The sequence below is a fragment of the Furipterus horrens genome, unplaced genomic scaffold (genome assembly GCF_987537825.1).
Source record: "Furipterus horrens unplaced genomic scaffold, mFurHor1.1.pri manual_scaffold_6, whole genome shotgun sequence".
Taxonomy (NCBI): Eukaryota; Metazoa; Chordata; class Mammalia; order Chiroptera; family Furipteridae; genus Furipterus; species Furipterus horrens.
The window spans coordinates 190,621,861-190,641,515 of NW_028327176.1; positions in this window are offsets into that span (position 1 = coordinate 190,621,861).

The following is a 19,655-nucleotide window of genomic DNA, read 5'->3' on the forward strand; positions in this document are numbered from 1 at the left end:
CGAGGCACACAATGTGGGTGCTGCTGATGACAAGCGTCTCTGCAGAAGTGCAGGTGCATACGGGTGCTCCTGCCGCCCGTACGCACCCCGAGGTGTCCCTGCAAACAAGAGCCGCGCAGCAGCCGACCCGCCGGGGGTAACGTGACGTCCAGCCTTCCAGCTTAGCCACGGCAGCAGGTTGGCCCTGATAGAAAGCATTCTGCTCTGGCTCCGGGGGTTATTCCAACCCCCACCCTTTGGAGCGCACCTGGGGCGGGTGTCGGAGAATGGACAGCCATGTCCCTATCTCCCGGTCATCTAACTTTCCTGGGACTTGTGTGTTCTATGAAATGGCACCCGCGCTCCTCGGACGCGAGCCCTGCACCCCCATGCCACACCACACCTTGCTCTGGTTCCCTCCGTGTCTGTTCTACGTGTAGTAACCAGCTCTCCGTGGAAAGTAAGTTTGCAAGCCCCGGTGTGTCTCCTTCCATCTAATAAACATGTGCCTGGCGTGTAGTATGTAAATCAGGTTTTAACAAATTGAATCATGTATCTAAATGCCCGAGGGGCTGTCATTTAAGGAAATGAGTCATATTCTGAATTTTAACTGAATTTTTATGCCCTGGTCTTTCTTTTCCGATATCCAGGTGTTCACTTGGGTTTGCTTGGTTTAGGTAATACCTGAATCAATTTATTAAATTTATTGAGGAATTTTATAAATTGAGCAGTTGGAAGTTACTTCTTAATGGCCCTGGTGTTTGCCTCGTTACTGACAGAGCTAATTAACTGCAGCCGAGTCCACGCGGTTAAAACTCGGAAGCCGTTTCTGTGCTCAATTGCGCGGTAGGGCCATGCGCGGGGCCGACCGGATGTCTGAGTGCTGTAACCTTGCTCCCCGTGGTGAGCCAGCCACGGTCACTGGAGTCTTCGTCGTCCTTGCAGTATAGTCTGTGACGCTCTAGCACCAGGGACTTTGAAGACTGTGATCACCATTGAAACGATCAGTTTCCCCCATCCTGTACGCAGGAAGAGAGACCTCGGACCTCATAAAACCAGTACTTAGCGAACGCCTGCTGTGGGCCGGGGCCCGGAGCTGCTCGGGAAAGCCGGACTCAGGCCTCCGTGGCCCGCGCCAGCTCTGTGATGGGGCTGGGCTGCGGGGCCCGGCGGAGGGGAGACGCACCTCGGCTTCTGGGGGCGGGCCCGCACTCGGGAGAACAATGGGGTGCCCTGTGCTTTAGTTGGTACGAAAATTGCCCAGAGGAGGAGCTTTCTGTGCTGCGTGGACGGCAGATGCCTCTGAGTGGGTCAGGAAAGCACCGAGCCGTGGGCTCTGAGCTCGTTTCTGCTGCACTGGACACGCGCAGCCTGTGTGAGCCCGTGGTCCCCCCGCCCCTAGCCTGGGGGGCACTTTCAGTGACGGAGGGCAAGGGGAGCAGCAAACACCAGGGCGGGGGTGGGGGACTGAAGAAGCAACGGACCCGACTGGCTCGAGTTAAGAGGAAAAATGGGCAGAAAGAGGGTCCAGTTGCATCTTGAGGTCACCGCTCGTCTGCGGGCGACTCGCTCCGATGCAGCCAGGTCCCAGGGGTGGACCTCGCCCCCTACCAGCCGCATGGCCACCCCACCCCTGCGCCAGACTCCAGCGGGGGCTTGGGATCGGACATGGAGCCCCCGTGTCCCCGCCTCAGTCTCAGCGCCTTGGCTGCCTCTGGCCGGCAGTCATGACGCCACGGCCACTCGCCGGGCCGTCCTCGCCCGGCACCTGGAGCAGGACGCAGCCTCCTGTCCTCATGTCAGGGAGGCAGCCACCGGTGCTGTGGGTGTTTGAGGTCTCCCTTACGGGCTGGCGCTGGGACCTTCGTCCCCACTCTCCCTCCACCCGAGAGACAGGCAGGCTGGGGCTGGTCTGAGGGGTAGTGTGTTCGGGTGGAAGTTTGTCTTTTGCGCATTTGGGACGGCCCACCCTCGGGCTCAGAACCACGCAGTGCCTGCAGGTCACTGGGGGCTGCGGCTTCTGGGACAGCCCCAGGCAGCACGTAGGAGCAGAGGCCCCGGTGTGAGGAGAGCAGATGTCAGCCATGACTCGCGTGGAAGAAACACGTAATCGTCGGCTGGTGACCTCGTTTCTAGGGTTTCGGTCAGAGGCTGGGGGCCAGAAGCGGGGTTTGCCCTGAGGGGACAAACAGGACTGGAATGCCCGAGAGCTGGCCCTGAGGGGTCAGCCTGACGGGACAGCAGGGGAACAATGGGGTGCACGGGGCAGGGAGGCGGTGACGCTGTGAGGGGTGTGGGTGTCCAGGGAGTAATGCCGGTTTAAGAAGTGGGAACACGGGAAGACACGGAGGTGCCGAGCTCAGCCTTAGACACGCGGGGGGTGGGGGTTCAGATGCTGCTGAGACCCCAAGGCCACGTGCTCAGAGGGAGCCCACAGGACAGGTGCTCCGGGCCTGCCACGGGTCCCCACGCGTCCTGCCGCCCACAGCCGAACCTGGGAGGGGAAGGGAATGCCGGAGCGTGTGAGCGAGCGAAAGGTGAATGAACTCGGGGGACACTCCCCCAGCACTTTCTAGAGTCATCCTCCGGGTCCCCCCTAACCATCCAGGAAGCCAGCACCACAGTCTAATCCCCACTCCTGCTCGTGTCCCATGACAGGCTCCCCCACGGCAGGGACGAAGGCGGAGTTCCTGGGAGGCCCCGGGTCCTGGCCCTGCTCCCTGCTCCCGCCGGGGGGAGCACCCAGAGGGGGGTTTCCTACAGACACAGAGGGGCTGGGTGCTCGGGGCCCCCGAGGAGTTAGAAGGGCTGTAAAAGGAGCGGACATTCTCAGGTCGCAAACGTTTCTAGAGCAGACGTGCGCAAGGGCATGGCAGGGCACCGCGGGCTCGTCCTCGGACATCCAGACGGTCCAGCGGGGAGAGGATGTGGTGACGGGCAGGACAGTCCGCGGGGAGAAGTCTCTTCATCGATGGGCGCAGGGTCACCAGCAGGACCATCTTAAAGCCAGAATGAGGGTGGGAAGAACTCAGCCCCCGAGAGTGACGAAGGCCAAGATAAACGTCCCATGCTAAATGGGATACAGAACCCGAGGTCCGTGATGACCGCCAGCCGTTCCTTGCGTGGCATTAGACAGGGTCTCTGTGCACGAGGGCAGATGGCGGTGAGGACAGGAGTTATTTCTTGGGGGCATGCTGATGGCCCAGATATGACATACCGTGCGACAGGAAGACACAACGCTGGCCACTTGCCACCCGGGCACGCATCCGCCGTGCCGTCAGGAGCTTGGGTTCTGACTCCTGAGGAAAGGGCGTGTGAAGAGCAGTGGGTCCTCCCCTCCTCGTCTGTCCCATATGCAGAGCTCAGCTGTCCCGAGCGACAGTGTCCGTGGTACAGTCTGTCCCTCGAGGTCCGGGTGCCTGTGGTCAAGAAGGCTCAGGAGGCGGAGAGCCCATTCTTCACAGTCCAATAGGGCGCTGCTAATTCATGCTGATGACGGCCACTGGACACCAGGAAGTTAAGAAGAAGCAAGGTTACCGTGGGAGCACCGGTCCTTTGCTCATAAATCCTCCCTTCTGAGTCCTTGGAAGGAAAGCCGTTATCTGATGTGTTTCTCACCTTACCTGTGTCATTGGCTAACTTAGTAAAGAAGAAGGAGCTTTAAAAATTCAGAGGGTGTCATATTTATTTTCTGTACATCTTGTCACTTACTGTGTATGTTTGTAAACAAATATGTTCCATTTTTTGAGGAGACATATGGCTTCTAACTTGTTTGACTTAATAAGGTAACAGAAATTCCATGTGAAAGCCGCCTCTAAGGGCTTTCTCTCTGGGTGATTTATTGCTCCCAGGAGGGTGGTGTTGAAGGACAGAGCCCGTCTCTCAGTGCCCTCTCCTCTCCACCTCCCTTTCTTCCCCAAACACGTGACAAAGTGACTCAGAAAAAAGCTAAAGACAAAACAGATAGAGCCTCAGGACATTTTCCACAACCCCCTCCTCTGTCCTTGCCTTTCCTCGGAAGAATTCAAAAAGTCCAGTTTATTCTGTGCGGCCCCGTGAGATGGCTCAGCCTGAGTTACGAGACCCTGCAGGAGGATCTGTGCAGGGGAAGTGTCCCCTGTGACCAGGGGCCCAGCTCACCAGACCCCCGGGTTGGGGCACCGCGGCACCTCCGAGCAGCCGTGCGCGGTGCGAGCAGACCGGGAACTGACCCGCCGCCCCCCCGTGTTCTCGTGCATGAAAGGGGGATCGTGGTCATTCTCAGCCCAGGAGCCTGTTTGAGGGGCTCCCTCCACACAAGCAAAGCGTCCGGGGCATCACCTGCCGACCGCGAGCGATGCGCAGGGGACGGCTCCTCCTGGCGCCGTGACCGAAGATCGGTACCCAGATGCTCCGTGTGCCTGGCACTGCGGCCATGAGCGAGGGGTGGGGGGGTGCGTGGAAGACACCCCAGAGGCTGTTCAGAGCAGCTCCACGCTCCTGGGGGTGTGGCCCACTTAGCTACCCCCACCTTGGAATAATGAAGACCTCACGTGTTTATAGCCTGGAAGCTTTACGCTCTTGGTTTATGAATCTTGATGAGAGATGAACTGGTGACGGGGTTAGGACAACTCCGAGACGTGTAAAGCCACCTCAGCGATGTCTTAGCGGTGACTGAAGGGAGGGGGAGGCGGGAGACGTGCTGAGCAAATGGGCCCCCGCCAGAAGTTTCTGTTTCGGTTGTGATTTCCACATCTTTTCATGTATTGGGGGAATTTTTGTTTGTTTTCTGGTCTGTTTATTTCATACCTTTAAGTGTGGGGATTTGGGAGCCCACAGTCCACGCGAAATGCCTGGTACCTTTCATTTTATACTTTTATAATTGAGACCAAATGTTCATTATTTCTGGTGCCTGATCAGCCTCTGACACACTTTGGAGAATATTAACTTCCCCACTCATGGCGTGAGAGAAATAACCTATGCCTTTTTAATAATACAGTAATGATTTGAAATTGCTTGCAGAACAGGTAGAGTTTCGGGGGAAAGGCTGTGGTCTTGCGTTGCTCCAGAATGAATGGCATTTGAAATAAGATGAGAGGGAAGCTATGGTGGGGGCTGGCCTAGCAGGCAGCCGTTTGGGGAATGATGTTCTGCTGGGCTGTAGCTCCTGATGGCCCTCCCATGGCTTCTGTGGGATCCGGGCACACGTGGTGATGGATCTCCCTTGTCCCACTGTGCACCTGGCCCTGTGAACAGCCCAAGCAAGCTCGACGTGGTCCTTCATCTTGGCTGCTTCACCTTCTGTGTGTGAAATGTGCGCTTTTAGTGGGTGCGTCAGGATGAAGCGTTTTAGCTCTAGAAGGTTCTCTCAGAGCATGACAGTCCTCAGACCAGAGGGCTGCATGTCGCAGAGATGGGCACCCTGGGCTGAGGGGACACATCGACACTGTGGGCCAAGAGGGTGAGTCGAGATGGCACATTCACTCCAACATGTAAGCACCTACTGTGTGCCGGGCAGAACTCTGCCTCTACGGCTCATTCTCTGGAACCACAGTAGGTCTGCTCTGAGGCGGTTCTGCACATCAGGGACGTCTGTGCATGTCGGTTTCAGACAAGATTCTCCAACTGGCGGGTCTGAAAGAGGCCATCTCTGTGGCATTGGGGTGAGTGCGGGATCAGGGTCTCAAAGGACCCCCGCGTGGGGGGCGAGCTGGGTCAGCCCTTCTCAGGCCTGTGCCCGGGGAACCACGCTACAGCTTCCCAGCCCCCGGCCCCCCCTTCCAGCCGAAGGCCGGGAGGCAGCTGACCTTCAGTCCTCAACCCACATGTGGCCTCACGAATAAAACGGAAACGGTGCCGAGTTAAAAGCTGTTCGGTAGCATCTTCCGTTCTCCAACGTCACAGAATAAAAACATTGTCACTAGCGATTTAAGAACTGACTCCACTACCCAGCCCAGACACAGGAGAGAGCTGCAGTGCGGGGTTCGACCACAGACTCACTCCGCCGCATTAAGCCCCAGCTTGTCCATCAAGAACTGGAAACAACCCTTACTTTGCGGTGGGACCGCGTATGATAAAGCGCCACACAGACAGCGGTCCCCTTTCCTCCTCCTCCGTCCCTCGGACAAGGCTGTGGCCGCTACAGCCTTACAGCCTCCCGTCCCTGCGCGCGTGTGCGGGCCCGCTGAGGGCCACGGGTCCTTTTCCTTCCAAGTTCGCGGAGGGCACATCCACGCGAGGGCTTCTGCGACGCGCACGGGGGCGGGCCTCACTCTTGTTTCCCACGCAGGTGTGATCGTCTGTCCTGTAATTGTCACTTCGGGCCCCTCCCCCACCCCGATTGGGGGCGGGACCTGCCGCGTGAACTCCTCCTCCTCCTCGCTGCTGCGCATAAGGAACTCATTTCCTGAGCTCGTTGTAACTTCTCTCTTCTTGGGAGCCTCCTTGGCGGTACCTGTGAAACCAGACGGTGTCTGGGGGGGCCACGTGCACGCACGCTGCTCTCCATCCTTGGGACGCCCGCGCTCAGCACTGTCCCCAGTCTCCGTCCTCCCCGTGAGGACACACCTCCAGGGTCGACACGTTCAGAACACCCAGGGGAAATTCTAAAAGAAAGAGGTGGCAACTTACAGGTTTCTCTTTGACTTCATACTGTACTTCTGACCCTGACTTGTTTGTATTCTTCATCTTTATCATGCACGAACTGTTACATTTTATTTTTTAAAGAAAGAGAGAAATCTCTGGGAATATATCAAGTGGTAAAACGGGGGGAAGAGAGGCCAACTTTGGAAAATTAATTAAAACTTTGCTTTTTTATTAGAAAAAATACTTAGAATAAAGTGTGATATTAGAAAACATGTTCTGTTATCCGAGACCTTTTCTATCAGATCCTCAGAAAAAAAAGTCCCATATTTTAAAGCCAACTGTACAACCTTGGACATGCGAACCTGACTTAATCCTATAGATTAGTTAACGTGATACAAGGAAAACCCTGCTTTCTAGCAAAGATACCAAAATTAGAAAAAATATATACACTAAATTCAGGCTTTCACAAGGAAATAATATCAGAGCAGAAGTTTTCTAATTGCAGAACCAATGCCCAGCCTCCTATGGAAATGGCCACAAATACTATCTTTATTAAGTCCTTGAACTGATGACTCTTTAAACCTTAATGTAATAGATCATAACGTAACCACATACAGAATTATTTTATTTTTCTTAACTCTGCTGAAAAGAGGTGGAGGAAGTGACGGTGGAGGCTCTGGCCCTATAAGAACTTGTCCAGTTTCCCCAGAATTGGATCCTGCGTGGGCACCGCAGCAGGAGCAGGGCAGAGGCACGTGGGGAAGGAGTCTGGGGCTCACAGCTAGTGGGGCGCAAGGGCTGCTTCTGCGCCCAAGCCACCAGAGCGGGGTCATCCTAGGACTCACCTGGGGCCCGTGTGTGGCCCCACACGCAATGACATGGCTGTAAACGGTGAACAGTTGGCATTCTGATACGCAAACGTAGCCCCTCCATGAGCGTCACGTAAACTTTGTAAAAGTCTCACGTTTCCCTGTTCCAAAGTGCATGTTCTCATGAATTACAATCTCAGGAGAAAAATAGTGATGAAATAGTCACAAAATGTGAAGGGGCAGGAGGAGGGGATGGGGGAGAGGGAAGTGTTTGCCCTGACCTGAGTAAAAGCGCAGGAACTCACGTGCATCAGTAGGAAACAGTGCGGAGTTCAGAAACCAATCTAAAATCCAATAAAGCGGGAAACGTCTAATTACTGAATAAATGGAATTGAATTCATTGCTCTCCATTTTAAATATGTACCTCCCAGAACTCCTCAAATACTTTTCAAGGAGGTTAAAGATTTAAGTGTAAAATAGTAAAACTATAAAAGTACTAGAAGAAACTATAACATAATTTCATTAAATGATGTCAGAGCGGGGAAGATGTTTGTAGTCACAACACAGACTCTAAGAGGCATCGAGGAAGCGATTCACGGGTGTGACTATATAGACCCTGAACACTCGATACAATGAAAACAACCCAGCACAGAGCTACGGGGCAAACGACACATTGTGACAAAATAATGTTTTTTTATAATTTATTTATTTGTTTATTTATTTATTTTTAGAGAGAGGGGAAAGGAGAAAGAGAGGGAGAGAAACATCACTGTGGTTGCCTCTCACTCGCGCCCCTAACTGGGGACCTGACGTGCAACCCAGGCCTGTGCCCTGACTGGGAATCGAACCAGCGATGCTTGGTTCGCAGGCCAACGCTCAATCCACTGAGCCACAGCAGCCAGGGTATGACAAAATAATTTCAATACATAAAAGAGCAAAGGGTTAATGGCCCAAATTGCAGAAAGCTCCTAAAAAGCCACTAAACAAAAACAATCCAATGGAAGAAGCAATTCAGAGAAGAAGCCTAATAACAAAAAACAAAGGAAGAGATGATCAGCTGTTAAAACCACAATTCAGACACGGTCCCTAGTTTTTATGAAATTCACAGAAATGGACACTCTGTTCACCGTTGCTGAGCAGGTAAAGCATCACGTTCTGAAGGACAGTTGAACCCTTTCCATTAGTCTTAAGTACCTGCTCCTTCAGCCCCTAACCTTTACTTCTAGGAGACTGTCCCACACAACGAAACAGCAGAGATTTGGGGAGAGTCCACGTGTTCAGCACCAGGAGGATGCGCAACAGGTTTATAAAATGAGAGAAGAATTCTGCCATGGACGAAGGCGTGGCCCTTTCTTTAAGATCAGACATGTGCACCGACGCATGGAAGAGAGAATGAAAGCATGACTCCATTGGTATCTGGCAGGCGACACGTGTGTGCATGTGTCTCCACACAAAAGCATTTACGTGTATCCCAGAAAAAGCATGGGAGCAATCTGGATGAACCCTTGGGAGCGAGGGCTGCAGGTGGGTGGGAGTTTTATCTGAATCAGAATGTGCCCGACGGGGCTTTTGCTCAGAGCGCGATGCCGGCTCACAGGGCGGGCAGCTCCAGCTGAGCAGTGTGCATAGCATTGTCTCCTCCTCCCTGACTCGAGCACTGGCCGCATACCATTGGCTGGGACGCCTGACCTTGACTCGGGGCCCCAGAACCACCGCATGGCCAGCTGCCAAGCGCATTTCCTGCCTCCCGATGACTCCTTCCACTTCTGATCCTTTCACAGAACTAATCTCCCTGGCCTTTTATTTTACGCAGCACTGACCCCGAGACTGCCTTCAGTATTTACGAGGGCATTTACGGAAGGCACCGAGCAAAGGCAGCTTGGATGGGCCGCAATAACTCTCCTGGTCTCCCTGACATCCACCGTTTCAAGCCTCACCTTTCTCCCGCACACAGTCAATTAAATTAAAATATAGCATGTAAAACAGTGGCAACAAATCCGAAAGGGCGCTTGCTGCGGAGGTGAAATCACAATAACTTCAGAGAAACTGCTCCTTATTAGGAGGGAACGTTTTCCAATTGTGTTCAGATAAAAAGCCGGGATGATAACAAAGCAAAGACAGAAAGGAGAGGAAAAGGCGGTGGCGGTGAAGTCAACACGCCCTGCCTCTCCGCCGTTTTTCTCAGCCCTGAGCTGCTGGCCGGGCATGGACGCCAGGCAGGGAAGAGAGTCCCTCACGAGCCAGCAGGCTGTGCCGCCTCTGGCAGGGGGCCATGTGCTTTGGGTCCCCTCCCCACCTCACCCCTCCACCTCTTCATCTCCAGGTGGCTGGGACCTTGCTGGGCAGCCTCCGTTAAGTTTGGTGCTACACTGAGGAATCGCATGAGCGCCTTGCTTTTTTTTTTTATTAGAACTTGGAAACAAATACCAACTGAGTCAGTGAAATGTAGCCAAAGCAACATATTTCCCAAACCCCTGACTGGCCTCTTTTCCCTGGGGGCACACAGAAAGAAAATAGATACTTTTACTGAAGACATCATATTTCAGACAGATATTTTTCAATGATGGTACTTTGTCAGATTATGAAGCTTAAGGAACAGATTGCCCAGCCTGCCGCCACTTGAGCCTTTTTATGCCATTTATTTTAAAGAAAACAAAACACTTTGCTTTGACTGGTATTTCTGTCGATTCATATTTCTATGGAGAGAGAGCCCTGGCTGGGACTTCATTCCCCTGACACGTTAAGCCCCACGAAGGACAGATCGTCCTTTGTCACCCTGTGCCCCCGGGACCCTGTGTACGTAGTGGGCCCTCCGTGGGTAACTGTGGTTGTAGAATAAGAATCTGCAGATCCCGTTATAATTCCAGAAGGTGTTTGAATTTAAAGTGTAATTATTTTAAAATACCAAAATTGGTGAAATTACCTGAATATGGTTCTAGATACCCAGAAAAACCACTCAAAACTGGATAAAACTGGGGAATTAGAGCAAAACCCTAGTTCCCACAGTATCAATCTAGGCTGTCTTCAGAACAAGAAGCAAGACTCATAAATTGCCCTCCACTGTATATGGAGATTGAGTTTAAACACCCTCGTAAAGAATCATAATTTAATTCTATTCAGGAGTAGCTGAGCAAGAAGAAAACTTGATTACTTCAAGGCTGTACGTGTATTCGGAAGAGAAACACAAATACCGTCCGCTGCTGGGGTCTGGGTCTGGCTGGTGAAGGTCTGCAGCTCTGAGGGAAACTGGTAGGCTCTATTATGGGTGTCCATCATGCAGCAAGTGAGTTTAGGGTGCCTTTGTCATTGCTCCTGTCTGCAGCCGGAGCTGCTTAAAAATTTGAGCTATTCGCACATAAGGTATAGAACTTAATTTACTGCGTAAAGTGGTTCGTGCGAGGACGCTTGGGCTCCGAGGCTCTAACCCCTGGCAGATCGTGTGTGTGACTCGTTCGGTTGTGGCAGATTAGCGTAATACATGCCATTGGAACGGTCTCAGGCCGTCGGTCAGCCAAAGCTGGGTGCACAGACGATGTGTGGAGCACCTTACCCAAAACTGAGAACTAGTGGGAAAATTTCCTACTCAGTATGGATTTTGGATGTGTTTCCCTCATGGAAAGCTGTTTTTGTCTGTATCACCAAGTTTTCAGAAATAATAACTCTTCAAGTATTTTTTCAAAGATTTTATAATTTAAAAATCGCAATGATGAAATTTGATAGATATCTCATACCATCTGTTATTTTAAGAGAAACCTAGATGGTGTGTATTAAAGGTTAAATACAAGCATATTCTAAATGTTCTAAAGAATATTTTGAATTCAAAATATTGAGGAAACCACCTAAAAGCTATAGATGGTTCTGGTAGCTCAGGCTCTAATGGCGTTTCTGAAAGTGTGTCCTTGGACATGCTGCTTTGGAATCCTGCTTAAACACAAGATTCCTGGGCCCCCCGACTCCTTGAAGAAGAATCTGGGGAGGAGAGGGAAAGAGTCCGGTGTTTGCACTTCAAATTCTCCGAGTGATTTTCATGTGCACCCTAATTTGAGGACCACTGAGTTGAGATCATAATGTTAATGATTTTGGAGCCAGATTCCGTCCTGTCCCAGGAAACCGTCACGTGTATGAGTCCGGCTCTGTGGTGACTCCAGCTGAGAGGTGGCACGTCTGTGCCATGGGGCCAGCAGGGGAGGGTGTTACTGCAGACTCGGCACTGTCTGCAAATGTCCCCGTCAGTCCCGTGGCCAATCAGAAACCATTCTGTTCTTGCCACTTCATTCACCCTAAGCAGGGGCTGCATTTCCAGGTTGTGACTTCTCCGTGGTGCGTCATGAGTAGGAGTTACCCAGCGCTCTCTGCCCAGTGGCTGCCAGGTCTCAGGGAGGAGCAAGTGCTGCGTGTCCTTGGTCAAGGTTACCCCACCTCATGATGCCTCAGCTTCCTCCACTGCAAAGTGGGGGTGGCAGTGCCTTCCAAGCAGGGCTGCTTATGGGGATCAAATGAGACTTTGTCTACAGAATGCTTAAAGCAGTACTTGGCACATCATAAAGTGCTTGGAGGGAGAGAAAAGAGAGAAAGACTAGAAGGAGGAGATTATTCAAGAGACGGAGGAGTAAATAGAAGGACAGGGGGCTCCTCCCCAGTCCGGAGCGGGCGTCAGTTGACCAAGACCAAGTGCACGCTGCGCGCCTCTCACGGCTCCCACGGGCCCCACGGAACGAAGGAGCGAGAAGGAGGCGTGAACAGGACAGAGTGCGCGGCGCCCTCGGGAAGGCGTTAGGGAGCGATGGGAAAGCGGAGCTCTGGGTCGAGCTCTGTGGCCACAGAGCCCTGCGTGCGCGCGTGCGGACCTCGCTGGTCTCGCGGGGGTGCAGGGCAGTCGCCTTTCGCCGCCTTGGGTACAGGGGAGGCTGAGCAGAGGCACCAACAGAACGGGGCGCGGTGCCCGGCTCGGCTGCGTCTGCGAGCGGAACCTTGGCTTCCTCCGGCTTCCTGGGCCCCCGCCGAGGCCCCGTCCGCTTTCCGCCTTCAGACGAAGCCCGTGGTTGGCTTCTGCCTGTTCCTCTTTCCCCGCGTCTCCTCGTTCTCCTCCCCTCTCTTTCCCTCCGCCGTTCTGCGTGGAGCGCTGTCACCTCCCGTCTCAGCTACTCGGACAGGTTCTCCGCCAGCGTCTCCGGGCCCCAACACCTCCCCGACGGTCCTCCAAACCCCTCGGAAGGGCTGTCCACCATACTGTCGTAACTTCATGGAGGCGGTTTTCAAAGTGTTTCCCCACTAAGGTCACACTGGCCTTCCCAGTGTCGCCTCCCACCACCGCCCCGCCCCCCACCGCCACATCCTCAGCCTCCACCTGCGCGGCTGCGCCTCAGCTCCACTCGGCACGCGCGTCCGCCTCGCCACGCCTCTGTGCACGGTGGGTCCTGTCCCCGGACGGGAGCGACAGGAGAAGCTTCACCGGGCCGGGAGCACTGTAGGCAGTGCTCTGGTTGAATAGGGTCCCCCCAAATTCATGTTGTTCCCAGGGTCCCAGAAAGTGACCTTATTTGGACATAGGGGTGCATGAATGTAACTCGCTAAGATGAGGCCATACCGGAGTAGGATGGGCCCTTAATCCAATACGAGTGCGGTCCACAGGAGAAGATGCACAGAGCAGCCACTCCGGGGAGGAGAAGGCCGTGTGAGGGCGGAGGCAGGGATCGGGGCGCCCCTCTGTAAAGCAAGGAAGGCAGAGGCCTGCTGGCAGCACCAGGATTTGGGGAGAGGCACCAGACAGACTGTCCCGCGCACCCCCCCTGAGAGCAGGGCCTGGCTGACCTTGGTCTGCAGCGCTGTCCTGCGGCCGCCCCAGGGACCGAAGAGAGGGCTGTGGAAGCTTCCGTGTCCCCGCTGTGGAGTGGAGCTGTCCCGCCCTCCCGCCCACGCAGGAGAGTGTGTGGGCGTCCGAGGAGGTCAGAGGTGCACGGTGGGCTGTGTGGCCTCTGCGCCAGCGTCAGGGACGGTTCTCACTCCTGTTCCGAAACCCTTCTGTCCCCGCGTGAGCCCCGCCATGCTTCGTCCTCAGCTGCCCGGTGCGGTATATGGTTTAATTTATGCTTTAAATACGCTTGGGTTGGTTTTATTTTAAAAGAACCAGAACATAGATCCAGAGAATAAGGCTCCCATTCAGATGACTGCCATTGAGATGCAGCTCTCGCTGCATGTAATATTATTTTAGAAAGACATGGTTTGTTTGGCCTGGCTGAATTAAGTAATAGGTTGCATTATAATATTATTCTACTGTATATTAATTTTAATATACTAATGAAGTTAAGTCTCTGTGGATTTGAAAATAACATTTTATTTAATATGAAGAAAATGTTTAATTTGTTTTCACAAGTATGGCCGGTTTTATTTAAATCAGTTACTGGGAATCTAGTACACGTATGTTTTGTGGAAAATGGCTATTTTAGTAGCATTCCTGTGCGTGTGCTTGTCAATACACCTAATCCCTCGCCTGCTCAGATGATGGGGCAAACCGTTTCGTCTTAGCGCCGTGAAATGGTTTCTTGTAAGGAAAGCAAGGAGAATTTGAATGCCAAGTATTATTATTTATAAAGTGAATGAGAACGGATTTCCCGTTTGATCCCCAACTTCTCTATTTAAGTGAAACAACGGGAGGGCTATTCTCTCTCCCCCTTTTCCTTGGGAATCTTCAAGGAGGATGCATGTGCCTTGTGATTAACCGCCTCACGCTAACGCAGCGAGGCTGACGGCTGTCCCCCCCTTAGGGACGGAGTCTAGCCATGGAAAATGGCACGCAAGTGACAGAGCCAGGAGCAGAGCCTGAGGTTTCCGACCCCACCCCCTCCAGCAGCCCCTTGTCAGGAATCCCAGGGGTGGGCAATCGGGGCTTACAGGCGTGAGTCCACGCGACACAGTTTATTCTTGTGTTATTATTGATTGATTTGGTTTATGTAAACCTGCGCTTGCCCACCCCGTTCTCTACTGACAAATTACTTCTGGGCTCCTACTGGCATTTATTAAGTCCAGGAGAAAGGCACTAAGGAACTCCTGATCGTGTTTAATAGCACTTTCAGCGGGGGCAGAGGCTTTACTTCACTTCAAATTGCACTTTGTATCCATCGGATATGCACTAGGAAAATATAATTTTCAAAGCTGTTCCCCGGGATTAGTGAAGAGGAAAGGGGGTGGGAATCGGGGAAGGTAATTTCTGGGTCATTTTTCCCGGCTGCTCTTGCCCACCTGCCACGTTGGTGAGTTTGTGAGTTAGGTTAGGGCAGGCTGTCCAAAGTAACGGGATCAGGACCTGCAACTTCAGTGGCCGAGGAACAGCAGACGTATTTATTCTTCAGGGTCATAGGCCAATGCTGGGCAGGTCCAGATAAAATGGGGAGAAAGGGGGGCTCCCGCCCACGCAGCTGCAGGGACCTTGGCTAATGGGGACTCCATCACATTCCGCGAGGCCTCATAACCCCGACCATCTGCAGGAGGGAAAGGCTGTAGGGCGGGGGACGGAAGTGCTCAGCAGGCCTGGTCTGGAGGTGGCACGTGTCCCCTGAGTTCATGGAAGCGTCAACACCAGCACAATGTGAAGGTCCGGTCCACTTCAGACTTTTGTGAATGGTGTGACAGGAGTGTGACCGTCCCAACGTCACGTATTGAACGGGCCACTCTCCCCTGCTGACTTGCCCCATGGCCGCTGTCACACGGGGGTCTCCCTTTGGCCAGCATGCGTCCTGCCCTCCTGCTTCACCACTGCCCCTCCCCCATCCGCCGCCTCCTTCCTGACTACCCGGCCTAGTCTCGACCTCTGTGCTTCTGCCTGAAGGTGGGGGTCAGTGGGTCAGGATCCCCGGAAGCCTTGCCGGCATTATTTTCAGAGTTGCTTTGAATTCATTCTAATGTGCGGGAAGTGGACACGTTTAAGAGATTGAATTTTTCCATCCGCCGATGAATCACATCTCTATTAATTTAGTTCTTTTTGTACTTCGTTCACGTTTAATTTTTTTTTTCCATAAAGGTTTTACACAGCTTTGGTTAGAATTCATTTTTTAAAGATACTTTTTTGTTTACTATACTCCTTAGACTGTTTTATAACAAAGCCTAAATTTATATGGTTATAACTAAAACTGTCGTACTGCACCCTGATTTCTTGCCAATTTGAGGATTCCTGAATGAACTGATATGCAAAATTCATTTTATGCCAATCTGTACACTTGATTTTGAATAATTTATTCAGTGAAGTGCTTTTTGAAGAAAATCATATGTGATGAATTAAAATATCTGGAATAGATTGCAAGTGTTTCCGTTTTGTTTTCATTTAAAATGCATTCTAAATACGTGAACGACGTGGAAAGCGTCTGCGTGGTGGCTGTGAGGGCTGTCACACAGGAAGGCTTCGGGCGCGCCCCCATGTCGGGAGACGGACCACCAGCCCTGTGCTCCTGCTCACAGCCTCGTTCCCGAGCGCGGGTGGAGGGCGCACTCCCCTGGAAGTACTTGGCCATTTGAAGAAAATAAGCGCGGACTTTTCACCGTGGCCTTGAAATCAGCGCTGGTTCTGAGACGGGAGGCGAGGCGGCTGCCTGCTGTCCCCACTGAAGTCACGGTGTTCAAGGCGCACTGTTTCATGGCATCTGCTTCCGCCCCACGCGGGGGCCTCCCGGGCTCTGGAGATGAGTTTAAATTTGTCACTGTCCGTGACCTACAATGTGTGCAGGCCCCCAGCGTGGCTCCCCTTTGTGTGTTTATCCCGGACGCTGCACCTCCCTGTTCTGCTGTGCTGTTTGCTCGCCCGTCCTCGCTGTCACTTACTTCCCTGGCATGCTAAACACGACAGAGATTCAGTCTCGTTCCCAGGCGGTGCTGAATTAAGCCAGCGAGAACCGCAGGGAAGTCCCGCTGAGTCAAAGGGCAGCCCCCAGATCCCGCATGTGACAAACGGGAGGGCTCTCCTACACCACAGAGAGCGCCAGAGCCCTCGGCCACGTCCTCCTCACGCCTCCACTCTCGGGACAGCCACCGGGCCTCCTCTAGGTGAAGGACCTAGACCGTGGGTCGGGGGCGGGCCAGGGGTGGGGCCCCACTCTGCCATGCTGTAAATAATAGCAATGACCCCTAACAATGCCTCACAAAGTGCCAGACGCTTTGAATACATAGACCCACTTATCCCCCCAACACGCCTCAAAGGCAGGAATAAGTTTTGCAGGTGGAGAGGCTGCTGGGGAGGGACAGAGTCCGGACCCGTGCCTGGGCGCCTGGTTCCGCGGCCCAGAGACCGCTGCACGGGGACCCGGCCCTGAGCAAGGCCTGCCCAAACGATCGCCTACTCTCCCATGACCCGAAAGGTGCATTATGTTTTGCATTTGATAGGTGAGCGAACTGTGGGTCAGGCAAAAGGGCTTCCGCAGCCTCTGAGCCCACACCTCGCTGCCTCCAGGCGGGACGCAGAGGCCCCACGCCCAGAACAGCGGCGCAGAGGAGGGAGGCAAACAGCTGGCGGGAGAAGCCTGGGGATTAGCATATCTGAGTGCCAGATACTGCAAATGTAAATTGCATGCCAGCCATCAGTCTGACAGTGATTTTTTTTTTAATTTACACATTATAAACTGTTCATGGTACTTACCTGAATTATACACCAATTAAGTATTAGCTTGTTCAACACCTCTGTCTGGATTTGAAAGGTCACAGATGGGCCTCTGAAGAGCAAATGAAAGTCATCTATTTACAACCACAGATACATATCTGACAATCCTACCCCAAAATAAAACAATTTAAATTGTCAGTATGATAAGCAATCACCTAGGAATGTAATTAACACTAGAGAATATTTTTTCCCAACCCCCACCTGTTATTTGTACCACTGAGTAAAAATTTAGTTGAAACATTAGTTATGATTCAAATACTTGGTTGCACTTGGGTGACTGGCAGAGCCTCCCAACTCTAGTTTAGTCTTTTTTTGCTCAGCTCTATGTGCCATTTCTAGGACGATCCTCCAAAATCAGCGTGTTATTCCTAGGGTATTAGCGAAAACATGAGTCACAGCGATTGGCCGTATCCTGACCCTGCCTTCCACTGCCTGCACGACTGTCCCCTGGCTGCCGCCTCAAATGAGCACAAACTTGGTTGCTTCAAACAACAGAATGTTTTTGCTCACGGTTCTGGAGGACAGAAGGTCAACAGCAGTGTCACTGGGCTGGAATCGAGCTGCCGGCAGGGCCCCGCCCCCTCGCCAGGGCCCCGCCCCCTCGCCAGGTCCTCGGGGCCGTCCCTCCTCTGGCCCAGCTGCGGGGGCTGCCTGCATCCCTTTGTCTGTGGCAGCATCACCCGCAGCATTCACAGCGCCTCCCGCTCCCCCTCAGTGCGTGTCAGATCTCCCTCTGCTTCTCTCCAAGGAGCACACTTGTGATGAGATTTCAAGCCCCCAGGATAATCCAGGATAATCACCCCTTGGGACAATACTTAACTTAATCACATTGGCAAAGACTCTTTTCCTTTATAAGGTAACATTTATCTGTTGCAGGAAATTGGATCTGATCTGTTTCAGACCATTCTTCGGCTTGTTGTACTGTCTGTGTGATTTCAGGCAAATTATTTAATCTTTTTAAACCCTCTTTTCTTCCCAAATGTGTCTAACAATCGTGTTGATTTCAGCGGGTTGCTTGAGGCTCACGTGAGATAATCTATGTAAAGCATTTCCCAGTGCTTGGCGAAAAGTAAGATTTCAATCAGTAATAGCTGTCAGTTCTGTTTCTGTATGCAAAACTTTTAGCATCGTTCTGTCATTTTTCAGTCTATATTTCTTAGCCTGGACATCTGGTACGTCCACCATCTGGCCCGACCGTCTTCCCAGACTTGCCCTTTATTAACTTCTTCACAGACCTTCTATTCCAACCTGGTCTGTTTGCTAACTAGCCCATCGGCCTGGTCTTCTTGTTTCTCCTCTTTCCACTTCTTCTTGTTGCTTCTCTCTGCAGCGCTCGCCCCCTCCCTCTTGGCCTGTCCGGCCAGGACCAGCTCGCTCCTCTCCTGTCCGCGATGGCTCCCCCCCCCCCCCCCGGGGCTGGTCACTCCCCGGGGGCTGCCAGGCCTGCTCATGTCACGATGGCCCTGCCAGAGACACCCTGCTGTACACAAATGCATGCTGGGCACGGAGGACGCGACACTGATGGGCCAGCCACAGAGAGGGAATCCAGGGGCGTCGGCTCCGGGCTCAAAGGCAAGTCCACAGCTTATCTCCTCCCACCAGAAACAAAATGGAAATCCCAGGCAGTGAGTGCTCCTGAAGGCGCTAAGATCCCATTTATAGAGACGGGGACTAACGCTCCGAGCCAGAGCCGGGACTGGAGTCGTCCACTACTTAAAATATAAATGAAATAAAATCTACTTCCCACTGCAGCCTGGTGCTGGGTGGGGCCCGGGGCGTTGGGCAGAGACAACCCCTAACTACTCAACAGGAAGAGTGAGCACAGATTGAGAAAAGGGGACAGAAATGGGACAACCTTTCCACATACAATAAGCCTGCAAACAAAAGCGTGGAGAAATCCAGGGCTGAACCCTAGCCAGCGCAACGGAAAATCGGGACGTGTATTCATTCCAGGTTAAACCAACTTTATGTAACAGGATGTGAGGGACTCGAGTATTTTCTGGATGCACTAAGAAAGCATCAGGAGTTCCACATGCAAATTAAAAGGAACTTGTTTTTCAAGGCTAGAAAAGCAGAAACAAGAGTAGTTGAAAAGAAAGAAGAACACATTATAAATTTTGGTTGCATGAGATGCAAAACTTCAGAACGGCAATGAATTTTCAACTAGAACATGGAAGGAGGCGTTAGTGAGTTGACAGCTATTACTCTGGTTGGAACTCTATCTCAAATGAGAGTCATTATAATAATCCCACCCAGACACCCCACGACAAAACTGGAGAGCAGTAAAGAAACAACATTTAGGACTCCCAGAGAGAAAAGGCAGAGTCCCACGGAGCAGCAGCTGGGCTGGCAGTAGAATTATCAGCAATAGAGATTTAAGACAACGGATCGATATCTTAAAAGTGCTAAGAAGGATATAAAACTGACTATCTGAAATTTTATACACAACTAACATATAGTTCAAGAATGATTCAGAGAAGGGGTGGGCAGAATGGGGGCGTGGGGGGAAAAGTGGGACAACTGTAATAGAAAAACAATTTTAAAAAAGACACTGGAAAGATTTTTTTAAAAAAAGAGTATTTCAAATGACAATTTCAGACATCCAAAGATTAAAAGAGCTTACCGATTCCGTTTAATGCTAAGTAAAAGTGCTGTTACAG